The sequence below is a fragment of the Sapajus apella genome, unplaced genomic scaffold (genome assembly GCF_009761245.1).
Source record: "Sapajus apella isolate SASKATOON/1434 unplaced genomic scaffold, GSC_monkey_1.0 scaffold19, whole genome shotgun sequence".
In the NCBI taxonomy this organism is placed as follows: domain Eukaryota; kingdom Metazoa; phylum Chordata; class Mammalia; order Primates; family Cebidae; genus Sapajus; species Sapajus apella.
Window position 1 is genome coordinate 952788 of NW_022436959.1, and position 20011 is coordinate 972798.

Sequence of the window (20011 nt, forward strand, 5' to 3'; positions counted from 1 at the left end):
TCTATGTTTAACCATTTGAGGAAATGCTAGACTTTTCCAAAGTGCTCCCGCCAGTTTATATGCTCACCAGTAGCTTATGAAGATTTCAACTTTTTCAGGTCCTCATCAACATTTGTTGTTATCTGACTTTTCGCTGATAGCCATCCAGATGGGAAGAAAGTGGTATCTCATTGTGGCTTGATTTACATTTACCAGATGGCCAATAACATTTGAGCATCTTTTCTTGTGCTCATTGGTCATTTTTATAACTTCTTTGGGGAGATGCCTGTTCAGATTCTTTGCTTGCTTGTCATTGGGCTGTTAATCATTGAGTTGTGGTAGTTCTGTGTGTTCTAGATACAAGTCCTTATCAGATATGACTTGCAAAAACCTTCTCACATTCTGTGGATTGTCTTCTTACTTCTTGAGAGTGTCTTTTGAAGCATAAAAGTTTTTTGATGATTTTTATTTTGATATATATCTGGTTTATTTTTTATTGCTTGTGCTTTTGGTGTCATAACTAAGAAATCATTGTTCAATTCAAGGTCATAAAGATGTATAGCTACAGTTTCTTCTGGTAATTTTATAATTTTTGCCCTTACATTTAGTTCTTTGATGCATTTTGAGTTAGCTGTATATGGCATAAGGAATGGGTCCAACTTCATTTTTGCATGTGGATATCTAGTTTTCCCAGTATCATTTGCTGAAAACTATTATCTCTTCATTGAATTTCCTTGGTACCCTTGTCAAAACTCAGTTGACTATAAATGTGAAAGCTTATTTCTGGATTTCATTGGTATATGTTTATTCTTATGTCAAGTTCACACTGTCTTGATTATGGAAACTTTGTAGTAAGTTTTGAAATCTGAAAGTGTGTGTTCTCCAAATTTGTTCTTTTTCAAGATTATTTTGGCTATGGAAGGTCTCTTGAATTTCCACGTGAATTTTAGATCTTCTAGTTATTTTCTACACAGAAGTCAGCTGATAGGGATTGTATTCAATCTGTAAATCAATTTGGGAGAACTATTGCCATCCCATCTTCTAATTCATGAACATGGGATGTCCACTGATTTCTTTAGGTCATCTTTAATTTATTTCTACAGTGTTGTGTAGCAGTTTTTACAGCATACATTTTGTACTTTATCTTTTACATTTATTACTTTTTTTTTTTTTTTTTTTGACAGAGCCTTGCTCTGTCGCCAGACTAAAATGCAGTGGCACAATCTCGGCTTGCTTCAATATCTGCCACTTGGTTTAAGCGATTCCCCTGCCTCAGCATCCCTGGTAGCTGGGACTACAGGCGTGCACCACAATGCCTGGCTAATTTTTTGGATTTTAGTAGAGACGGAGTTTCATCATGTTGGTCTGGCTGGTCTCAATCAACTGACATTGTTATCCACCCACCTCGGCCTCCCAAAGTGCTGGGATTACAGGCGTGAGCCACTGTGCCCAGCACATTTATTCCTGTTTCATACTTTTGTGTGCTATTATAAATAGATCTATAGAAATGATCCCTAAGAAGTGTACTTCAAATTTTCTGGATGGAAAATCTTGTCTGGCTTGAGCCACATAACCACCTTGGCACAATCAGGCATGTCCAGGGTTATGTGGTCTTTTAGCATGCCCATCACAACCCCCTGCCCAAAAAATGGACTTTTACTTGAAACTCAGATATCACATACTTATTATTTTTTCAGGACTGTTCACTTACTTCATGAAAATTAAAGTACAGTGTTATTTTAACAAGTAGTAAATGGGAAGAATGAGTAATATTAAAGCTTTCATCTCCATAAATGATACTAGTTAGACCTCCCTATTAAGTATTCTGGGCTCAGTATCAAATTCTGTCGTAATATCTTTTAAAAAGATAGAAATGGTTTCTATTTTAAAACTCTAGCTAGCTGCTGCTCTGCTACAAGTAAAGATTGACCACAAACTCAACATAATCTCCAGATTCTTTGCCTTTAGGCTATCATATTTGATTCAAAATAACTCTGCTGTTTAAGACAGTTTTTAATGACATGATGGGAATGGAAATGCAAAATGTTTCATGTTAGCCTATACTCTAATTTGTCCATCTAGTTGTAATAGAGAGACTTGTTATAAATTGTGACTTCCTATTTAATAGATATGAAGATTAGTCAAATATGTAGAACAAGAGGAAAAAGGATGAAGTAATTTGTGATGGGCTTTTTTTTCCTTTTGAGACAGGGTCTCATTCTTTTGCCCAGGCCGGCCTACAGCGGCATAATCATGGCTTACTGCAGCCTTGCCCTCCTGGGGTCAAGTGATCCTCCCACCTCAGCCTCCTGAGGAGCATGCCATCACACTTGGGCTAACTTGTCTTTTTGGAGGGATAGAAATGGGGTTTTGCTATATTATCCAGGCTACTCTCAAACTCACAGCGTTAAGGGATCTGCCCACCTCAGCCTTCCGAAGTACTAGGATTATAGGTGGGAACCACCATACCGTGATAGACTTCTTAAACATATTAAAAGGTTTCCACCAAAGCAGGTTGATTTAGATGGATCTTTTAAGCCTTGGCTTGCAATAATTTTATCCTCTGGAAAGTATGGCTTTGCAGGCAACATATTAATTTTTTTTGCCTTGACCGTGTAGAGCAATTTTTAAGAGTCCATATTGTTAATTTCGACACAGAAGTCAGCTGAATTACTGATGGGGATTGTATCAAATCTGTAGATCAATTTGGAAGGAGTATTGTTATCTCATCTTAACAATATAAAGCCTTCTAACTCATGAACACAGATGCCCATTGATTTCTTTAGGTTATCTGCAGTTGTTGCATTAGTGCCTGGAGCCAGACCACAAAGGTAGCCAGAAAGGGCACCCCTAAACCATGTCTCCCCACATCTCTGACTCTGAACCACACATGCATGGAACCTACTCCCAGCAGCCTGGCTATGGACAGAAGATCTTACGAAGATCTTCTTACTCTGGTTGTAGAAGATTTGTAGCCCCAGGGTTGTAGAGTTGTAGCCCCAGAAACAGTTTGGAGCTTGTGCACAGACAAGAAAAAACTATCTGTAAAACAAAGGAAGCAACACTAATTGGAGAAAAACAGAATCCAGAATCTTCACCACCTAACATTCATAATATCTAGAAAAGAATCCCAAATTCCCAGATCATGGAGAATGAGGATAAAAGAAAAGCAATCAGCTTCAGCTCCCAGATGAACCAGATGTTGAAACCAACAGACAAAAGGTTGAAAATGACTGTAATAACTACCCCCAATGATAAAAAACAAACCATGTTTTCAATGAATGAGAATCTTAGCAGAGAAATTAGAGGTCTCAGTAGAGAAATGGAAACAGTTAGGGAAGCCAGATGAAAATTCTGGAAACAAAACATATAATTTCTGAAGTTGTACCTAATAATATTTAGTAGATCTTTTATAAATGTAAGCGATTATTATAAAGGTAAAGATAAGGTATTTTGCCTTTATTTTATTACACTTTTACCAATGAAATGGAAGTAGATAGGATATTTCTGTCCACCTTTTCATCTTCTAAACCTTGTTCTCTTTGGTCTTGAGAAAAAAAAAATAAGTCTGGAATATACTTTGTGAAATGAGAAAGTTGAAGGCATTGGGGACATAGACTATTACCCTTCCCTCTTTCCTGCCACTTCTGTACGGATGTGAGCACATCTGTACTGTTGTACTTTATAGAGAAAATTCCAAATTATCGTCCTATTTCTTTCTCTCCTCTTCTGGGTCCTGAGTAACAGGAGGTCAGCTTCTAGGCCTTTCTTGTCTCTTTCCCTGATAAGAGTTGAATGCATGTTTAGTGCAGGAACAAATAAAGCTTTGGGCTCTGGGTCCCTTCCGTTCTGTACCTGCCTCTTCCTCCTCAATGTCATGTCCTTATTGTAAATGCTTTAGGGGCAGTATATTTTAAAAAATGACATTAATTATCGAAACAATATTATTTACCAAGAACACTGGCAGAATGTTTAACATATTTCTTTATAGTGGCTTCTGTTTTTGTTTGATGTATTTAGTTGCTGTGGAAATGAACGTGTGGCTCACTCTTGATAGGCCTGTTCTTCCTCCTGCTTCCTCCTTCTCCTTCGCTAGATCATCTTCCTCTTCAGCAGCTTCCCTTCCTTCATCAGGCCTTCTGGGCAGTTTTTAGGATGCCTGCTTGTAAACTGTTTCTGTTGAAAATTGATCCATAATAGTGTGTTAACACACCAGTCACTTTGACTACATGCAGCTTGGTCTTTGCATTTTAAACCTAGCTTCAGTGTGTGAGTCCTTTTTGAGATTTTTATAGGGTTTCTGCATTAAAAAAAAAAAAAAAGCAAACATAGCTCTTTTTATAAAGGCCTAATGCCTTCATTTCTCAGAGCAAAGATATGAGCCATCCTTATGGAGTGCCAGCCTAGGAGGAAAGAGGAACTAAACATTGTTTGTATACTTACACACGTGAGGGCCCCTCCACCGTGTTTGGCACACTCTTCTCACAGCTAACGTGAAATAGATGTTCTGTCCCTCGTTTTATGTCTCAAAAATACTATACTGAGGTTAGGGAACCTGCCCAGAGTCTCACACAGGGTAAGAAGGGACACCAAAATTCAGCAATTATTGTGTCATTCCTAAGCCTCTGGGCTTTTAAATTTTATTTACTCTAAACCAAACTGCTAAGTAAAAGGTTACAAGAACTCAGGAATGCAAATGAAAAAGTGCTGAGAGAGAGAGAGAGAGAGAGAGAGAGAGAGAGAGAGAGAGGAGGAGGAGGAGGGAGAGAGAAAGAGAAAGAAAGAGAGGAAGAGGAAGAGAGAGAGCACAAGAGCACACATGGTCTATTTACCTTCCTATGTTGTCGTTTTTAGCCTTTTCCCACCTTAAATGTGCTGAGAGCTGTTCCGCTGCCATTTTCTCTCCTTGCCTCAAGAGCGCATTTAAGTGCAAGTGAATGGGGTGGGATTGTGATTGAGTGATTGCTTAGAACCTGCCCTACCGTATCTGCCAGTATATAAAACTCCGCCAATGTTGTCAAACTCTGGGAGTGTGAAGCTCTAGTCTTCACTGTGCTGAGCTGATTACCTCACATCGTCACCAGGGGGCAGCACCTTCCCATGGCTTTGGACTGAAGAGCCTCGGGGCTGTGGGAAGCTCCCACCAAACCCCATCCCTTAGCTGGTCATCTTTTACCTTCCAAGCCTGATCATCCAAGTTTGGGCCAAATGGATGCAAATGTGTTTTCAATTTTATTTTCTTATTTGAGAGGGGGACAATTAGAGTGAGGAAATACATCTTCTATGTTGGCATACACGTTTGAAATATGTGGTACTTTATAAGCAGATGCTTTATGTGTATTTTGTGTTCTTTTCTCTACTGAGAAAATAACTATTTCCTTTGCTGGGGATGCAGTGCTCAGCAATGTCTGTTTCAACTGTAAGTTACACCATATTTTCTGAAGAAAGATGGTAGTAATCGGAGGCCATGGTTTGTGGGTAGCACTGACCATGACCTCCCAGGCCACTGTTCAAAGTACTGAGTTTAGAGTCAGTTGACCTGCAATCAAACCTCAATTTAGGCACTTACTAGCTGTGTGACCTTGGGCAAATTACTTAACCTCTCTGAGCATCACATACTCATCTGTGTGTGTGTGTGTGTGTGTGTGTGTGTGCGTGTGTGCATGTGCATGCCTGTGTATGTGTGTACACACATTTCCGCTCCCCTCAAGGCTTCAGAGCATGGTGGAGACATTGTACCCCTTTAACACTAAATACTTTAGTAAGTATGTATTTCCAAATATGGCCCCTTAGTACAATGATAAAAACCTGGAAATTTAACATTAATACAATCCTATTGCCTAATCCACAGTCATTACTCAAAATTCATCACGTTTTCTTTATACGTTTTCTTTCCTGGACCAAGATCCAGTCCTCCCTCCTGTGTGGAATTAGTTGTCGTTGTTTGTGCTCTCCTTTGATCTGGAATGGCGCTTCTGCCTTTCTGTGTGTTCTTTGACCTTACGTTTCTGGGAGAGTACAAACCATGGTTTTGTGCATTGTCTCTCAATTTGGATTTGTCAAATGCTTTTCGTGATTAGATTCAAGTTCTTATATATCATCTCCCTTCTAAAGAAAAATGGGTCCTGATTTCCACATGCTAAATTTAGGAGTGATTGTGTGGAGATGGCATTTTTTAGTCTTACATTGTAAAGCTGTCCCAATTCTATGGGCTGTAGTGATATGAGGGTCAGTTTCCTGAAGGCCATGGAAAATCTGCCCCTATTCCTTTAGTTTCAGGAGTCATTGAATGGGAGGTTTATGGCTTCGAGACCGGGAGATGGGGATGCAGAAGCACGTTGTGCAGCCCTTTGCGTTAAAATCGTTCTTCGATATTGTGTGGCCACATGGAATTTGCTGTGTGTTCATTCACTTGTCAAGTGCTGAGTGAGGAAAATGACAATTTATGATGTAAGTTGTTGAGATAAGGAAGTTAGTCTTCTATAGCATGGTGAAAAATTCCCCAGGCTGCCTACTGCTCTCCTGCACACCTTGCCTGGAAGGATGAATCCTTTCCTTTACCTCGCCATGTAACTTCCCTCTGCCAAGCAAAAGCATCTTGCTACCTTGAGAATAAATTGATAATCTCAATTTTGATATGTTGCTGATTTCTTTTGTGTACTTATATTATCATTTTACAGATGATTTTAGCAGCAGATCCAAGGCAGTGATTCTGCCTTTCCACTGTTTTCTGTCATCCCCGTAGCCAGCCTTTCCCAGCTCTTTGTTTCTCCTTTCCCCATTCACATGTATTTTTGGTAATTCGGCTTTTCCTAAAATATTTTGTGTTTTGTTTTTAAGGTTGAAAGAGCTCTAAGTAAACATATTTAGATTAAATTTGGATTACTTTTAAGCCACATGAACAAAATTCACCTCCCCTGTCTGTTCCCTCTAAGAAAAAATTATCTATTGCCTTTCTTTCTTTTCTTTTTTCCCTTTTTTTTTCTTTTCTAGATGGTGTTTCACTCTTGTCACCTAGGCTGGAGTGCAGTGGTGCGATCTCGGCTCACCGCAACCTCTGCCCTCCGGTTTCAAGTGATTCTTCTGTATCAAACTCCTGAGTAGCTGGGAATTATGGGAAGCTCCCGTAATTCACCATGTACTCCCATGGGAGCAACCTGGTGGGAGATAATTGAATTGTGGGGGTGGTTTCCCCATACTGTTCTCGTGATAGTGAGTAAGTCTCTTGAGATCTCATGGTTTTATAAGAGGTTTCCCCTTTCACTTAGTTCTCATTCTCTCCTTGCCTGTTGCCATGTAAGACATGCCTTTCACCTTCCGTCATGATTGTGAGGCCTCCTCAGCCATGTGGAACTGTGAGTCCATTAAACCTCTTTTTCTTTATAAATTATCCAGCCTTGGGTATGTCTTTATCAGCAGTGTGAGAACGGACTAATATACTACTAAGCTGTCCCAGGAACACACTCACAGACACTCCGAGTTAACGCTTCACCAGTTATCTGGGTGTTCCTTGGCTCGGGCAAGTTGACATGTAAAATTAACCATCATAGGAAGTTCCCCAGTGCTTAACTCCCTCCTGAATCATGCATTGGCTGTCTTGAGTTTTGGGGAGGATCATTGATTTGTGAATATTTTAGAAAGGTGATTTCAATCCATAATTTAAACCTCCCCTTCAAATACAGAAGTACGTAGATATAGATTTTATCTAATTTCCTTTCACTTTTGAGCTCTGTAGGTTACAGTATATACCACATAGTAGACAATGAGTCAAGGAAAAGAAGGGCCAGAGTAATCCACAAATCTTAAAAAATCAATCCATGACCACCTAGCAGCTGGAGCAATCACTCTTTAGCTTTCTCTCATTAGTTAGACACTAAATTAGACAGCTTTAAGTAGTTTCCTTTTAAATACAGAGTGACAGGAATGAAATCCAACACATAACAAAGGAAAACAAACACAAATAGTTTTAAAAATAAAGTCAGTTCTTCAGAAGGAAGGCCACTTTTGTTTATTTCCTAAGATTTAATTCAAATTATTCTCAGAACACATTTTAAGTGATTGTGCTGTAACTTGAATATCACTAATTACCTATGCTTCCAATTGGGGAAAACAAAGAAATTTAATTAGCTCTGAAGTTTGAGAACCATTGAAGGAAGCACTGTTCCCATGCTACTTCTTTGTACTTTGTGCTTATGATGTTTTTAATTGCTAGCATTTTTTGCTTTATGTGTGAATGTGTTTGGCAACCACTGACACAGAGTGGAATGTCATGCGTTTTATAAGCTACTATGTGCAGAACGTTTTTGTGACAGGGCAGAGAAAATAAAATCTCAGATTTGCTGTATTTGACAATCTTCCGCTAGAACATTCTATGTTTAGAGTTCCGATTCTGAGAGTGTCTAATGGAAAGGTAGTCTCTTTCAATTCCTTGAAGCTCTTAATTTTAGTTCCACTGGGAACTCTTCCTCCCACCTTTTACCAAGCTTGTAACATACAACGTCCATTTCTGCATAGGTCACTGTTCCCACTGGAAGATACATCTACAGTCCTTCCTAGGCATTTTTAAAGGCTACACCGTATCCATACTTTTTCATTGAACTGTGACTTCCATATTGGTCTATGTCAATGTCTGATATGGATTGTAGATTCTTCTAAAAGTTATAACTGCGTTTTCCTTTTCTTTCCTTTTTCTTCTAACTTTTGTTTACTGCACCAACATCAGTATAAAAGTAATACAGAAATAAAAGAAAATCAGTTCTGTGTTTCCATTACAGTGCATCTGATATTTTTGTCTTTTGACTCCTTCCAGTTTTGGGTCATTTTGTACATGGTCAAATAATTGCAGTAGGAGAGAAGAGATTATTCTGTATTTTACTTGAAGCATCACCTCACAAGCACTTTTTCATATTGTTAAGCCACAATTACTTGTATGGCTGTTTATTCCATTGAGTTGGTGCATTGTATGTATTTTGATATTTTTAATTACGGACATTCAATGTTCCAGTATTTCTCTAAACAGTATTGCATTGTATATTTTTATTCTTACAGCTTTCTCTTTCCTTTTCAGTTATCTCACTGGGATAGACCAAAGTGTTTGAAGGTTTTCATGGTTCTTAGGCTGCATCTTGCTTCTTGTTGTTTTATTTGTGACTGTTTTTAGCATACTGCCATTTATAACAAAGTGCTTTGTCAATGCATAGGGAGGAGGTGATGATAAGAAAGCAGTTCTTTTCTGTGAAATGTTAATATTCTGCGGAAGCTCTTCTAGGAAATGACAGTGAACAGTGAAAGTATAACAGTGGATGAGCCTTTGGGGAGCTTGGGAAATTGTTGAGATGTTAAAGGCCATTCTGAAATTAATTTGTCTAGCCTACTGTAGTCTATACTGAAATTATTATCTCCAGTAAATGACAATATATTCTCAGCTATATCCAAAGACTATTGTAGAACCAGCCATGATCTCCTGTATGTCATTCCAAACATCACTTGAAAGTTCTCTCTTATGTCTAATCTGAATCTTATGCTGCTGTGAAAATCATTTTCAAGCATTGCAGTCCAACTTGGAACTAAAAGTAACTGTTCTACACTGAGAACAGAGATTGTCCATTCTAAATCGATCATGAGTCGTTTGTTGTTGTTTTTTTTTTTTCTTTCTTTCTTTGAGACAGTCTCACTCTGTCTCTCAGGCTGGAATGCAGTGGTATGATATATCAGCTCACTGCAACCTCCACCTCCTGGGTTCCAGCGATTTGGGTGCCTCAGCCTCCCAAGTAGCTGGGATTACAGGCGTGTATCACCACACCCTGCTAATTTTTTGTATTTTTAGTAAAGATGAGATTTCACCATGTTTCCCAGGCTGGTCTCCTGAGCTCACGCAATCCGTCCGCCTCCCAAAGTGCTAGAATTACAGGAGTGAGCCACTGTGCTTGACCTGTTGGGTTTTGAGCTGGGCATGGGGAAGAATGAAAGTGAAGTGTCCCTACAGGGTTAAGAAACCTATTGGAAGATGACCCTGGGTATAAGTCCATGGTGGGCTGCCAGTCTCAACTGTTATGTGGTTTTCTAAGGGGAGGACTGACTGTGGCCTGACAATACCTTCTGTGGTGCATTACTATGATCATGCCGTTCCAATTGGACATTGAAAATTTGCAGACAAATGTAAAGAGATTTGGTAGTGACTAAATTGCATTGCACAAGGTGTTGAAAGTAGTGAACAGCTTGCTCTGAAGCCCGTATTAAAAACTGGGAAGGAACAAACACTATTAATATGCTCATCTCACCAAGTACCCAACCTATTTTTCTTTCACTCTTTCTCTTTGTCTCCTTATTATTCCCCCGGTCTTTGTCTCTTTGCAGCGTTTCAAATGCTGTTTCTCTTTTCTTTTCCTTCCTTCCTCATTTTCCTCCCACTTCTTTTTTTCTATATCACCTTTCTGTCTGCTCCCTTCACTTCATCTTAGATCCCACTTCCTCATTGATTTTTTTTTTTTTTTTGCCATTCTTAACCCCTTTCCTCTTTTATTGGGGAAAATAGGTTTTAAATTGAGAGTGTGCTAAGAAAATGTCAGTTTATGCTGAAAAACTGCAGGATTCAGGGACTGCAATTGTGGCTTATTGATGGAAGAGAGGCTATGGAAGTTAGTGCTTACAAATGATTTAAGGGTGATGGCTCAGTGTCTCAGGTGGACATGATTATATTGTGGGACAGCTGGGTTCTATTTTAGCCTGATATTGACCTCTCCTTGCCATGTAATTAACTGTGTGCCAGCCACAGATCATAAAGTGAATGCCGTTCAATGAATAGCATCATGTACTCGTGCCTGGAGTTTGTTGTACCCATGGGGCCTAGTGGGCACGGGGAATGCCTGGATATCTAGCCAGGAGTGACATTTAAGCTCATTTGCTGAATGCTGGATTATAAAAGCTCTGACATGCATCCTCAGATAGCCACTCGATACAGATGGCTGATGAGTTCTGAAGCTTTACGCTAATATGTCCAGGAGCCCAGGGGCAAACTGACCCTTTCCTCTTGAGGCATAGTGCCTGTGTCGGCTGTTTAGAAATCATCAGAAAACATTTTAATATGTTTTTCAGCTGAATCTTAGGGGGCTTAATTTTTGTTGATTAAACTAGACTTCTAAATAGAGTTCTCTAAACCCCAAACACAGTGAACAGAGATTCATAGTGAAGTAGGTTGGCCTCCTTGAATGAGTGTTGCAGTGAATTCCGTCTTTTTCATGGCTTCGGTGTTGTGCAGTGATTAACGAAAATGTGACTTGACTGCTGGGCACCTTTATAGGAAGAAGGCAGTGGGGAAGGTATTAACTCTCATTTGCTTGAAATGTGTAAAATAAGCTGGGTAGAATGGGGAGGGGTACAAGACTAAAGATTTAAACCCCTCAATCATGGTTTCATTTACTACGTTAGGGAATTTGATGAGGTGGTTTAGACAGATTGAGGGCACAGAGAGCAGGGCTGAGTATCAGTGATCTTCCGATAATCACTAAGGTATTATTCAGGACACAAGCCAGATGATGTTAGCTTCACCAGAAGATGGGCTGACGTGGCCATGGATTCAGTAGTGATTCCTGGAATTGCTGGGGCTTGGAGGAGCCACCACCATGTGGTTTATCTCTGTCTAACCTCACTTAAACTGACCGAGCAGGCACTGTCTGTTTTGGGCTTTCAGGTTTGGGGTGGTGGTTCTCAGTGGAGCCTGGAGGGGAAAGAGATGCCTTTTAAAAAGAAAAATATTTCTTTTCTCTACATAAGTTTTGAGTTTAACAAGTTTTGATCAACAAGGATTTTACCTTGGGTTTATGTTTTGGGTTACACCTGTGCAAGATGCTGCCGTGAGGCTGGAGGAGAAGGTCAGAGAGAGGGAAAACTTGGGCTGTGCTGAACCCCCTTCAAGCTCACTGACTTAGTTATTCACTCAAAAACAGCAACATGGGCTAGGAGCTATCTGTGCTTTTGCAATGTAGCTTCACTCCTTAATTTGAAATAAATTCCTTTATAATTGGTCCAATGTATATTCCAAGGCAGATTTGAAATAACATTCAAAGGCAAATTAATAGGAGTTTTGGGCCATCCACTCCATCGCTTCCTTCCATTGATGGGGATCTCTGTGACTTGGCTTGTACTCCCTCAATGGTCCTTTCTCTTGGAACCTCACATGGTAACTCAGGGCCAGAAGATGGTGTAGCATGAATAAGAAGTGGCCTGCAGTCGTCCCAAGTTCTGGCCCATACTGGCCAGGACAGAGAATACTGGGATATCACATAGTCTCTAAATCCAATTTCAACGAGCGCATCTCTGGAGTTAAATGAGTTTACCTTAAATTCTGTATGGTTGCAGGTGATGTAATCCTTTTAGAAACACTTTATTAGGCAGATGAAGTTAAGATACAGGAAATGCTATTTCACATTTCATTGAAGAGAAAAGTCAGGTCTTGTGAAAATTGTTTACTGTAACAGAAGGTTCTTACATAACCATTTCAACTCAATTTTCTCATTGTTTGTGGATCCGAGTTCCCTGCTCCCTTCTACTTGCACAGTAGACAGTCAGTCTGCTACGAGCTTGCTGAGATGAGTAAGAGCCGTCTGCCAGTGATGGGAAATTTGGACTCAATGAAAATAGTCAATGGAAACCTCTGTTTGCTGTATCAAGCATGCAATACTTACATGCATACGTGGAACAAATTTTTTTTAGCTTCAATGTTGTAATGAAGATGGCAGTTTTCCTTCTCAGCATAACATAAATGCACTACTTGGTAATCGAGTGGTTGGCTTGAGTTCTGTTTCTGGTGTGGTCGGCAATGTAGTCACCTGAGACAAGCCCTTTGACTACTAGCCGTAGACTCTAATATCCTGTTCTAGGCTGCTAGTACCTTCTGATAACAGCTTAACTCCTCTATTTACAAATTGTTGCATCAAATCTTACCTTTTCTGCATTCAGCTGATGAAGTCTGTGAAAGAATAGCAAGAATAATGTAATAAGCTGGTTTTGGTGTTTTGGCCTTTTGGATAGGAATGAGGAAGGAAATGAAATGAGAGACGCCTTGAAATGTCTCACTTAGACTTTCTTGTGTTCAGAGAAATATTGAGAGTAAATTCCTTTTCTTGAAATATCTTAAGTGCTCAGAGGAGGACTTCAGTTTGAGATGACTTTTTTTTTTTTTTAATGTAAACACAGACAATTCTCTCTCCACCCTCAACCCTTTACAGAATTTCTGAGAACAGTGAATTTCAAAGAAGGGGAGGAACAGAAATGAAACTGACAAGAGAAGCCATCTAAAATTAAAACTCTCCATATGGAATTGCTTTTTCTTTTCCTCTAGAGAGTGTACTCACCCTAAGTCATAGAAACTGAGCTCTGTCTTTGAAAGTTTTTCATATAGGATGGTCATTGGAAGCTCTGACAAGTCCTAGGTTCTATTATTGCCCAGCTTGTCTCTTTTAAATGTCAAGAATATGTTCTTCCAAATGACAAGTTTTTATTTTAAAAATATTTTTATTAACTTTACTTATATATTGAACAGATAATACTACAAAATTCGAAAACCCAAAATGGTGAATTGTGTTGATTTTTAGTCTTTGGATTGGAACTGATTGTGTTTAGAAGTTGATGGGATATAACCAGTTCTCTAAGATAGATATTCTTTATTGCTTCCCATATGTCTAAAATATATTAGAAGAGAAAGTAAGACCTGGTCATAAAAATAAACTAATGGATTATTTTTAGCTAATAAGAAGTTTACCTAGAAATCACCTATTTAAATCTTATTGCTGCTATATCTGTATTTTTATGTCCGTATTTTATTGCCAATGATGCCACTGATTGTTAGATACACATTTTATGTACAGCTGAGAAAAAGAAACCTAGCTGGTTAAACTATTTCCCAGCACCTTTCATTATTTAGATGATCTCTTAGGAAAGAATTGAGTGTATCTAATATATTTTAAAAATATATTTATTGAAAGAACTCTTCTGAACTTAATGATATATAGATATTTATCATTTAACAATCTTATGAACATATAAAAAATACAAGAAAAACACATCAGGTAAGTTTTACTCCTGAAACTTCTACACAGAAAGTTTAAGTCTTCTGAATCACTTCACCTCAACTCTTTAGTGTCTATACTTTGCCACACAATTTGTCCTTTGTGCTATAAAGAATATTGGTGAAATAGTTTTGTTTTGTTTTGAATTTTTGAGATAGAGTCTTGCTCTGTCGCCAGGCTGGAGTGCAGTGGTGCGATCTTGGCTCACTGCAACCTCCACCTCCTGGGTTAAAAAAATTCTCCTGCCTCAGCCTCCCAAGCAGCTGGGACTACAGGCGTGTGCCATCAAGCCCGGCTAATTTTTGTATTTTTGGTAGAAATGGGGTTTCACCATGTTTGCCAGGATGGTCTCGATCTCTTGGCCTTGTGATACTCCCCCCTTGGCCTCCCAAAGTGCTGGGATTATTGGTGTGAGCCACCATGCCCAGCCAATAGTTTTAAAAGAATTTACATTTTTGTTTATTTTGCTTTAACACCTTCTACAAAGTTTCTGGAAAAAAATAGTTTTGTTTTTTTTTTTAAATGAAAATTCAGCCAGGCGTGGTGGCTCACACCCGTAATCCCAGAACTTTGGGAGACCGAGGCGGGTAGATCACTTGAGGCCAGGAGTTTGAGACTAGCCTGTCCAACGTGGCAAAGCCCTGTCACTACTAAAGATACAAAAATTAGCCCAGTGAGGTGGCACATGCCTGTAATCCCAAGTTTTTAGGTGGCTGACGCACAAGAATCACTTGAACCTGGGAGGCAGAGGCAGTGAGCTGAGACAGTGGCACTGGACTCCAGCCTGGGTCACAGAGCGAGACTCTGTCTCAAAAAAAGGGAAGGAAGGAGGAAGGAAGGAAGGAGGGAAGGAGGGAGGGAGGGAGGGAGACAGAGAAAGAGAGAGAAAGACAGGAAGGAAAGAAAAAGAGAAAGAAGAGAAAGAAAGAAAAGAGAAAAAGAAAGAAAAAGAAAGAAAGAGAAAGAGAAAGAAAGAAAAAGAAAGAAAGAAAGATAAAAGAAAAAAGAAGAAAGAAGGGAAGGGGAGAGGAGGGGAGTGGAAGGGAGGGGAGAAAGAAAATTCACGGTGCTGAGTTCTTAAGCTGTTTTCCACTGCAATTTTGTCATATTAACACACTTCTTTCTGATGTTGCTGGGCTGGGAATGTAGAGGAACAGATCCCAGCATTTCCAACAACCAGTTGATACATAGGGTTAGGAACTGCTCTGATATATCTCAGGGTTTTCATTAAGAGGCTTAAACCCATTCTGCAAATGCAATTCAATGCTGAATTTTTAAATATTCACACATGGAAATTGCTTTGCAATTGCTGTCCATCTGACTGCAGTTGAAAGATGCCACTTACTATGAAATTCTACCCGAATTTAGAATTGGTAATAGATAGAAAGAACTGTGCATCTGGGCTGGGCGTGGTGGCTCACACCTGTAATCCCAGTACTTTGGATGCTGAGGTGTGCAGATGACCTGAAGTCAGGAGTTTGAGACCAACCTGGCCAACATGGTAAAACCCTGTTTCTACTAAAAAATAAAAAAAAAAATTAGTCAGGTGTGGTGGCATGTGCCTGTAATCCCAGCTACTCCAGAGGTGGAGGCAGGAGAACTGCTTGAACTTGGGAGGTGAAGGTTACAGTGAGCAAGAATGTGCCACTGCACTCCAGCCTGAGTGACAAGAGCAAGACTGTGTCTCAAAAAAAAAAAAAAAAAAAAAAAGGGCGGGGGGACAGGGGAAGAAATGTGTATCTTAGAGTCAATGAAAGATAATGATTAAATATAGAATTTCTAGAATTTCTAATGTTTCAGAGAATTGTGGACTTTTACTGTGCTCATCAACCAAAATGCTAAGTCAAAAGCAAGAGCTGTTCCTGTTGGTTTCTAAGCGTGATGATTGGGTTCTCACACTCATGTGTGACATGCGCTTCCCTCAAATCTGTGATGATGTCAGCACATGACCCATCTGATGTGGGAAGAAAAGTGAAAAAGTAAAAAAGCGTGAGGTTTTGAAATGTCTTAGTTTCTCAGTGTGCTTCTTCCCTTCCTTAGAATGCTCACAGGTATTAACAATACCCTTTTTTTCAAGACATCTAAAGTGACTCACTTTGAACATTTAAGTGGCAGGTTAAAAAAACTTTTTCCCTGAATAATTCAAATATTTGTTTTACTCTAAGAAATTTAGAAATGTGATTTAAGGATGACCTTCTAAGTGAAAAGAGGAAAAGCAATGGCAAAATATCTGTACTTGTAATGGAAAGTGGCCCCAATCATAGCTGCATTCTCCTTTCTTTGAAATGTGTAGAATTATAGCCAATGGGTTAAGAAAAATTATTTAAAACTTGGAAATATGGCAAAAAAGTAGAGCAGTACATCCTTTCAATGTCATAATGGAATGTTTTATTGAATAAATAAGCCTGACCAAGGATTATTATTCAGGAGAACTTCCTTATGTTTAATTTTTGTTTTTTTACTCTTCACTGGAGTCTAGACACTGGGAAGTTGTATGTTAATGTATAGATTTTTGGCAGTATCTGTCTAGTGGAAAAAAGAACCCTACATGTTATAGATTTTAGGACATTAACCAGCTCTGCAGGTAATCTAGCAATTTTATACTAAAATTTTCAAAGGCTAGAAACACCTTCTCCATCAGCTCCCTTTGGCTCAGCCTTATCATCTTGCTGGTTTCTTCATTACTGAGTTGAGTAAATCTTGACATATATTTATTCTATATTTTTATGAGTACCGTTTTCAGCTTTTAAAAAATGTCACTTTGTCAAGATTTAAACCTCTCAAGTGAAACAGTTACTCCTTGTTATTATTTATAGGTTGACAAGTGCTCTTGGTAGCAGTTCATAGTGACCTGCAGAGATGAAAACGCATGTTTATGAGGTTTAAAAGTAGATTGCTGAGCCTGTGCATGAGTTAGACTTCATCAAGTGACTTTCATGTGATTAGCAAATTATTCTCCTTGTGTGGATGGAACAGTTTCAGGCGCCAGAGCTGGGCTTGTGCAAGGAAGCTAGCCAGAACATTTCAGAACAGCCTTGGGGTGCAGGGGTGCTCCACGGAGGCAGCTGTTTATCTTTGCTCCTCCAGCACCTGGTATGGGGTTTTCTAAGCTCTCAGTCATGTGTGTGTTGGTTTCCTGGAGTTCCCATCCTTGTTCTTCAGGGGATTTGAGAAGATTCTTCTGTTTTCAAAGGCTTTAGAAACACGATTGGGTCTTCAGGATGATCTCTTAGGAAGGAATTGAGTATATCAGACAGGAAATTTACTTAGTTCCAGTTTACCCCACTCTGCACTCTTTCTTATCTTCCTCCCTCTTCCATTAATCCCATTTTCTCCCTCCTTCCCTTCTCTCCACCCTTTTTTTCTGTTGACCTCTCTATTTACAAACTCTGCCTCACTTGAGATGGTGTGGAAGATGACATCATGCTTAACTGAGATACATATTTATTTGATTACCTGAAGGCTTTCTATAATGCTTTAGTGAAAGCAATTATAGTAAACACCAATCAATGAAACACAGACACATCAGGGAGTAGAAATTTCCTGTGTATTTGAATGTTGCACTGTTCACCTTATCTAGTGTACCTAGCCATTTTCTTAAGGTAGTAATTAAAGTGTTTCACACTTGAAGTGGTTTAGGGTCATAAATTTTGAATTGACAGAATACTCAAAAGTACTGTGATATATTTTCTTACGTAGCTTGTGTAGGTTGGCACCCAAAAGTCAGGTAAGATGTTGCCGAAAGTATAAATGAGTGGAAAACAGGAAAGACTATTAAATTCTTTGCCAGAGAAATCCTCATGAATAGAACAAGTGACCATCCGAGTGAGAGACTAAACATGTCCTGAACTCACTGAGATAGAGAAGGTAGAATATCCTCACAATATTTTGGGGACTTTTGATTCTTATTTATTTATTTAGGAGATGGAGTTTAGCTGTGTCCCCAGGCTGGAGTGCAGTGGTGCTATCTAGGCTCACTGCAACCTCTGTTCTTCCAGGTTCAAGAGAGTCTTCTGCCTCAGCCTTCCAAGCTGATGGGACTACCGGTGCGCACCACTGTGCCTGGCTAATTTTTGTATTTTTAGTAGAGACGGGGTTTCACCATGTTGGCCAGGATGGTCTTGATTTCCTGACCTCGTGATCCACCTGCCTCAGCCTCCCAAAGTACTAGGATTACAGGTGTAAGCCACAGCACCCGGCCACTTTTGCTTCTTTAATTAATTGTCTGATCATGTTGGTAAAACCCTGGGGATGAAGGTATGTACAGTTCAACAGTGTCAGGAAGGAGACCCCTTTAGTACAATGTTTATGGGATTCAAGATAAATGTGGGCTTAGAATTGTGTTGGGAATTAGAACCCTGGAGCCAGTGAGAAAGCTAAACTTCACATGAATGATACCTGAAGTCTAGTAAGAGCTCAAGGTCAGTTGATATCCTGAGGGGAACCAGGCATGGCTTAAGAACCAGGATTTCTTCAAGAGGGAGCTTCAGCAGGATGTAGTGGAGAACGCTGAAGCCACTCCAGACTGAAAGCTCATGGTTGACAGCTGCCACCTTGCCAGAACCCACCTGGTTCCTAGTTCTATTCAGAGCATTTTCTGGGCATCACGCCATTTAATCCTCACACCAAGCCAGTGAGAGAGTAGTACCTCGGCTACGTTATGAGAGAAGTGGCTTTAGAAAGGTGGACTTTTATTCTAAGAGTATCAACTGATATTGAAGATTGCAATGGAACCCAGATTAGTCTCTCTCTACCTCTGTGCTGCCAATCATCATGCTGTGCTGCCCTCTATCTGCTCTTCCCACCTGTTGCAAATAGCCAGCCTCTCACCTGATGAAGAGCATCAGGCCTGAAGGACCAAGCTCTTTCACTCCTGCCGATAGCCTGATTGGGGTGGGACATCTGGATATGCAGAAGCCACATCACTGGTGGGCACAAGACTCCCAGGCACCCACTCTCTCAAGGGTGGGCTATTCTGGGGATATTTGGGGGCTACTGATGATTCCTTTGAACTGTTCTTTAACTTATTCCTTCCAACCTCCAACACACAGGGCCACTGAGAGACGCAGCACCTACGGCAGCTTCAAACTGCCCTGCTCCTCTGCTGTTCTGACAGTGTGAGAAGCTCGCAAAAGCGTCTTTGCATTAGAATGCCAGTAGGGAAATAGAAGGGAAAAGGGAGAATAGGAAGGAAAAGCATGCTATTTTGTAGACAGGGGAGGATTTCATACCAATATGTTCAGAATGGTTTTACAAAAACTCTGCATATATGCTCTAGGTCTGTTCAGGAAAGATTCATTTGTGGAGGCTTGACATGTTCCTATTAATATTCCTTATCTAAGAGAAACAGAGGCATCTGTTGAATTTCACAAAATGTAATATGAAAACTGATCTCCAAGGGTCACCTTTAATATTTTACTTCCTTCTTCATTGTTGAAAATATATTTCAGCTCTCTTTTACATACCAGCATACAGCAGAGGGAGAAGATAGCATAATCACTGTGGAAGTATTATCAAATGCAAGCATGCATTTGCATTTGTGGCAAACAACCACTTTTGATTTTACTTTGTATTATTCCATAATATTTAAAGCACAAGGTCCTGAAATTATCAAACCTACTTGAGTTGCGACAGTCAGATACTAGTTTCATTGTGCTTTAAATTAATAAAATATAGATTTTCTAAACAAAAATTTTCATTATGGAATATTTTGACTATAAGGGAAAAACACCATTAAATGGTATTCATGGATGTACCTACCACTTAGATTTTACAAATACTAACATTTTTGCTGTATTTCTTCAAATGTAATTTTATGTTGTAACTATTAATAAAATAGCACATTACAGATATAGTTGTTGTATAACCCCCTTCACATTCTCTCTTCCTCCCTTTTCTGGGAGGAAAGGGAGGAAGAGAAGAAAGCTGATGCATATTACTCCTCTGTTTTTTTTTTTTTTTTTTAA

At 39.5% G+C, this 20011-nt stretch overlaps 1 protein-coding gene and 1 non-coding gene across 11 annotated transcripts in view; both read left to right on the forward strand.

Moving 5' to 3' along the window:
• ELMO1 (engulfment and cell motility 1) overlaps positions 1–20011 on the forward strand; it is a 569594-nt gene that overhangs the window by 255819 nt on the left and 293764 nt on the right. The gene's annotated exons all lie outside the window — the stretch shown is intronic.
• LOC116557641 lies at positions 15905–16005 on the forward strand. Its single transcript, XR_004271622.1, has one exon. It is a non-coding gene; the product is annotated as a small nucleolar RNA U13 (small nucleolar RNA).